This window comes from Canis aureus, chromosome X (assembly GCF_053574225.1).
Source record: "Canis aureus isolate CA01 chromosome X, VMU_Caureus_v.1.0, whole genome shotgun sequence".
Taxonomy (NCBI): domain Eukaryota; kingdom Metazoa; phylum Chordata; class Mammalia; order Carnivora; family Canidae; genus Canis; species Canis aureus.
Window position 1 is genome coordinate 48968766 of NC_135649.1, and position 6000 is coordinate 48974765.

The 6000-nt window shown below is 44.9% G+C and overlaps 1 protein-coding gene across 7 annotated transcripts in view; it reads right to left on the reverse strand.

Annotated features, from left to right (window-relative positions):
- Window positions 1–5597, reverse strand: part of DRP2 (dystrophin related protein 2) — a 68205-nt gene extending 62608 nt beyond the window's left edge. For 2 of the 7 annotated variants that reach the window (XR_013375040.1, XM_077889444.1), the window contains exon 1: window positions 5113–5597. The gene's annotated coding sequence lies outside the window, so the exon portion shown is untranslated. Of the gene's footprint in view, window positions 1–5017 lie in introns of all 7 variants that reach the window. The other 5 variants (XM_077889440.1, XM_077889439.1, XM_077889438.1 and 2 more) reach the window with 5 other exon arrangements.
- Window positions 5598–6000: the final 403 nt, after the last annotated feature.

The window sequence follows — 6000 nt, forward strand, 5'->3', positions numbered from 1 at the left end:
TAGAGAAGTCTAGGAACCTATCCTATAGAAATACTTGCAGAGGGGCACCTGGGTGGCCCAGTCAGTTAAGCATCGGCCTTCGGCTCAGGTCATGATCCCAGGGGTCCTGGGATCCAGCCCCGAGTTGGGCTCCCTGCTCAGCAGGAAGCCTGCTTCTCCCTCTCCCTCTGCCTGCCTGCCACTCCCCCTGCTAGTGTTCTCTCTGTCAAATAAATAAATAAAATCTTTAAAAAAAATACTTGCAGAAATGGATGAGGATATCTGCTGTAGTATGTTTCTAATAGCAAAACTCTGCAATTGACTCAAGTGGTCATTAATTGGGGACCAGCTAAGTGGACCATATGTCAAAGAAGTGGCACAGCATGACGGTTAAATGTGTGCACTCTGAGCCAGGGCACCCAAGTTTGCATCCCGGCTCTCCTACTTATCAGCACAGGTTTGGACAGGCCCCCTATTCTTACTGTGCTTCCATCCCTGCCTCTGTAAAACAGGAATAATGAAAAGACCTACCTCTTAGCCTTATTGCAAGGAATTCATTCATAGTTTCTGACATCTAGGAAGTACTCAAACCTTGCCTACTATTATAGCCACACATGAAATGAAATATCCTGTAGCTGTTAAAAAGGAAGAGGTAGATCTATGCCCACTGATTTGAACAGATATTGAAGGTATATATTTTAGATAAAAGAAAACATATTCAAAATAATATGTCTGATAGAACATCAATTATGTAAAAAGCTTTTGAAAAAAAATCTACATGTGTATATGCATAGAAAGAAAGCCTGCAAGGATACACAAAACCGTTCAGCAATATTATTTCTAGAGGGTTGCATTGAGGGGGATTCTCCCTTTGATTTATACACTTGGTGTGTGTATATATGTACACATACATATACACATATACACACACATGTTTGTATGTAGGTATCTTATAACAAGCATTTACTATTCTTGGGGAAAAATAGATAAATAGGAAAGACTTTTAAATCATGAGAGGCTTAGAAAAGAACAAGGCATGTTAGTAAATTGAACACCAATAAAAAATAAATTAAAAAAAAAAAGAAAAGAACAAGGCAGTGGGAAGAAGATCCCCCCTCTCATGGGCTATAGATTCCTCCCTCCAATCAAACGTAACACTGAATGATGGCCCCCTCTCTCACAGCGCTGCCTTTCTACCTGACAGCATGGCACAAAGAGACAAGACACACATTTCATTGGTACCTAACCTTGTTGTGTGGTCCTAAAATAATTCTTGCAATGTAGCCAAAAACTGAGGTTCTGCTTCAGATGCTCTTACTTAATGAATAAATCATGGAGACTCGGGTTGTCAAACTGGGAGGGACCTTAGAGATTATCTAGACCAATCCCTCATTTACAAACAGAAACAATGAAATATGTTCCTGAGAAGTTAGCTGTTATCAAGCAATTTTGAGAAAGGAAGTTTATTTTCCAGTGAAAAGAATCAGAGATGCATCCCCATGGGAAGCATTTTGTTCTAAGGCCAATGAATACAATATATCTGAAATGATTATACATCACTGGTGGGCGTATAAGTTAGTAAACCATTGTGGAGAGCAATTTGACAATATCTCCCAAAAGTGAAGATTTTCCTACCCTGGGATACGATTGACTCCTTTCTAGATATATACCCAATAGCAACAGTCACATAAGAATATCTACAAAAGAATGATCCTAATAGCCCTGTGAGCCAAAAACCGGAAACACCCAAATGTCCATAAATAGTAGAATGAATAAATAATTCATGGCATATTCATTAAATGGAAAGCTATACAATAGTGAAAAAATAAGTGACCTAGAGGCACATGTCACAATATGGATGATTCACAAATATAACACTAAATTTTTAAAAATTGGACAAGAAAGGACGCCTGGGTGGCTCAGCAGTTAAGCGTCTGCCTTCGGCTCAGGGCATGATCCTGGAGTCCCGGGATGGAGTCCCACATCGGGCTCCTTGCATGGAGCCTGCTTCTCTCTCTGCCTGTGTCTCTGCCTCTCTCTCTCTTTCTGTGTCTTTCATGAGTAAATAAAATAAAATTTTAAAAAGTCTTAAAAAAATGAAATAAAAAATTGGACAAAAATACATCCCATTGATATACATTTTTAAAACATGCAAAGTGGTATATGCTGTTTAAAGACATATACGTAAAAAAAATAAAGACACATACATATGCAGTGAAAGTATAAATAAACGCATGAGAATCATAAACACCAAATCCAGGAGAGTGGTTACTTCGGAGGGAGATGGTGAGGTGAGGAGAAAGCTTTAATCATAGAAGGATAGACAGAGGGTTTCAATTCTATCGGTGATTTTTTTTCTTAAGCTGAGTGGTAGGTATTCTGATTCTTATTATATTATTCCTTATTATCTTTTTGAACATATAAAATTTTTCACAGAGCATCAGTTGAAAGAATGCAACAAATCTCAGGCTGAAAAGAATCCACACTTTTCCAGATGTAACAAAATACTAAAAGAAATGTATAAGATGCAAATACTGCACTCCAAATGACAGGATTATTCCTTAAACCTGTTTCATTTTCCTAGGACTAGTTTCACAGAAGAAAACCTGCTAGAGAAGCAGCAGTGGACTGATAATCAGGAGATGAGGGTTCCACTCTCTCAGATATTCATCAGCTTCGGAGAGGAGAACAATTTGACTAATCTCTTTTCACATTTAAAAATGTAATGTTGGACTAGATTATCTTACAAACTTTTCTATATGATAATTTCTTCCAGCTTTTTTTTTAGAGCAATTCTCAAAACCGTGTTTGCAAGATACTAAAGTGTTTTTCATGTAGGGGCACCTGGGTGGCTCAGTCATTTAAGTGTCTGCCTTCGGCTCAGGTCGTGATCCCAGGGTCCTGGGATTGAGCCCTGCATCTGGGCTCCCTGCTCATCAGGGAGTCTGCTTCTCTCTCTCCCTTTGCCTCTGTGTGCTCACTGTTCTCTCTCTCTCTCAAATAAATACATAAATAAATCTTTTTTTTAAATAAAGTGTTTCCATGTAGGAAAGTGTTCCCTGGTCAAATCAGTTTGGGAAATACTGGGTTAAACGAAACTAAACAGATTTATTTATGGCAGTATGTTTTGGAGCCTTTAACATGCTTAAATACATTGTGACTCTCTAAGAGGAGAATTCAGTTTTGAAGCATTTTCAAAGTTATTGGCCCACAGAATGCACCCCCACACTGCCACCACCATCACTCCTTATTTTAAAACAGAATCTATTAACATTCTCTCAGATCAGTGTTCTGTGAGACATCAGTTTGGTAAATGCCGTCCTGGAAGGATTTGTCTCACTTGCTATTTCAGTTTCAGATGTGTGATTAGAATCCCTTATAAGGGAGGAATGTAGTTTCATGGTATAGCTTCCATAGAGTGGGTTTCCTTTGAGTGAGTGTTGCTGGCAAGTTTAGAAGGATATCTTCTTGGGCTTCCTTGGTGAGAGCCCATCCTATCTGGCACTGTGGCAGATTTAACATCAGAAACTTCTGGGTGTCTATACTTAGAAGTGCTACATCCCAGATACACTCTCTAATTCTGGCTCTTGGGCCTTTGATAAGTTTACTGCTTCGAGCCATATTTCCTCCTTTGGGTGATTTTGGAACTGAAGGGTGGGTGCCCTGTCCCAGAGCTCAGAGATACTTGGCAAGAGCAGAATGCCTGGGGCCGGGGGCGGGGTGGGGGTGGGGGGGCTCAAATCTCATAGGAAGAAGAACCCTCTCCATGTGTCTTCTTCCCCCAATAGTTTGCAGGAAGTAGGACTGCAGGGAAGAGGCCGACTTGCCCAAGAAAAGAGGGGCTCAGTCTTTTTTCAGGGACAGGACACTTACCACTTCCACTGGCAGCACTGCCTTTTCAGGGAGGGTTTCCCTAAGCCGAGTCCACAAAATTCTGTGACCCTCTCCCCCCCCAAATCCCAGAGAGGAAAACCTCCCGAGATTTAGTGGTTCCCACAGGGCCTTTTAAAAGGTGATTTACCTGAGGGTCTTTAATCTGGAAACAAGGATTTCTTTAGAAAAGTCAGGAGCTGAGGTGAACCGGACACAGAGCTTTCTAAAGGCTTTCGTTCTTTTGAATGATCAAAAAGAAAAGGTGAGAGAAAAGTATGCTCTCTTCCATTCAGCATGCTGCTACTGCTGTTGTCCCTCCTTGTCTATTCCACTTCACCCCAGCCCAGCCCAGCCACCTGCTTGAACCCCACACTCACGAGGCCTAGCCCTGCCTGCCTGCCTGCCAGCCAAAGGCAGGAGAAACCTTAACCACTTTGCAGTCTCAAGCCCACTTACCAGGCTTGGGGCCCTGGGCCCGGAGCCAGGAAAGATAAGGAGACTGGAAAGAACAGGGTGTTTGACTCCAGGAGAGGTCAGCCCCATTGCAAAGCACGCCCAAGCGAATGCTTTTGAGTAGTGAAGAAGTATCTCCTGATGACAAGGGGGTTGAGAGGAAACCAAAAGGAAGGTAAAAGGAGCCAGGAAGTGAGGGCGGAGAGAAGGATGTGCCTCCAGCACCAGGCTCCTAAGCAGAGCCCACTGGACTCCAAGGAAGCACTCCTGTGTCCTGTTTGCTGACTAGACAGTCATTTGCTCTGAGGGGGAAACCTGCTCTGAGGTCCCACGTTTCCTCTCTCCTCCCTTTTCAGCCAATGCTTTCCACACCCCTCCCTTTTCCTTCCCGCCAGGAAATCCACCCTTGGACAAGAAAGGTATGTCACTGAGAACAAACACAAATGAACACACAAACACATACACAAACAAATACATAAATAAATAATACCCCTCTCCTCCCTGAGAAGCAAACTGTGGACCTTCCTCTTAGTCATTAGTTGCTCAAATTTGGCTCGACTTTGCATTTCAGGGCACCTTTCTTCTCCCCACTCCGAGTCCGAGCAGCAGCTACTTCATCGTGGGCATTTTTTTAATGCAAGTTTTCCCCCAAAGGCACACGCAGGCAGCAGGCAGGGACACACACACACACACACACACACACACACAGTACCTCTGGAGCTTCCCTTCCCTCAGTCCTTTCCCCTCAGCCGGCTGAGAAAGGGCTGAGAAAGGGCGAGGCTGGGGGATCCTTTCTCTGTGGCCTACCTTCTGATTTCCGTCAGGTCTGAGGAGCAGGCTGCAATGGGGCGCCGGCTGCCTCTGTGAATCAGCAAAGAAGTCCCTGAGACAGGGCTGCCGACAGCTGCCGTGTGCACACTCTCCCTCTGTCTCTCCCACCTTCCTGCCCTCTTCTCTCTCTCCTCCTCCTCCTCCCCTCTCAGAGCCGCTCTGTGTTGCTATGCAATCGCATCGGGACTTTCGGCGCGGCCAAGATACCCTTGGCTGGGCAAATGCTGGAAGGGCAAGGACAGTTTTTGTAAAAACCACCGGAGCCTTAGCGGCTGTCTCTCGGAGATCTCAATTCATTAGGAGCAGAGGAGGAAAGCGGAAGAGGCTGAGAGGCAGAAGGGGAGAGGGGGAGAGGGGGAGAGGGGGAGAGGGGGAGAGGCTTCCACTGGGGAGGAGGAGACAAAAGAGGCCCGGGGATCAATACGGGAGCTGCTGAGCGAGGAGCCTGGGCCCCAACTTCTACGGATCTTGCCCAGAGCCCAAGCCAACTTCAGAGCCAGCAGCTGGCAGGGTCCCTCGGTCAGCCAGTCCAGGATTCAGCTTCCGTGCTGGAGACTGAAACACTCTGCTCTAGAACTGTCATTGGTACCCAAGGTGCAGTCGTGGGCCAGGGCTGACTTCCTGTTACCCCAAAGTTCTCTGCTCACCTCTGTTAGCTGTACATGTCGAAAGAGCCTCCACGATGAGGGAAACAAAATGGACCTTGAATGATTTGAGAAAATAGATCTCCTCCATGCCTCTCCTCAGCAACTACCCCAGTAACCCTCCCTCCTGCTGTCCCTACCGCTTACTCCTTTACCACCCCTGTTGAAGAGAAGAGGGTAAAGCTCCAAACACCCTGGAGAGACCTTGGAAAATCCACTA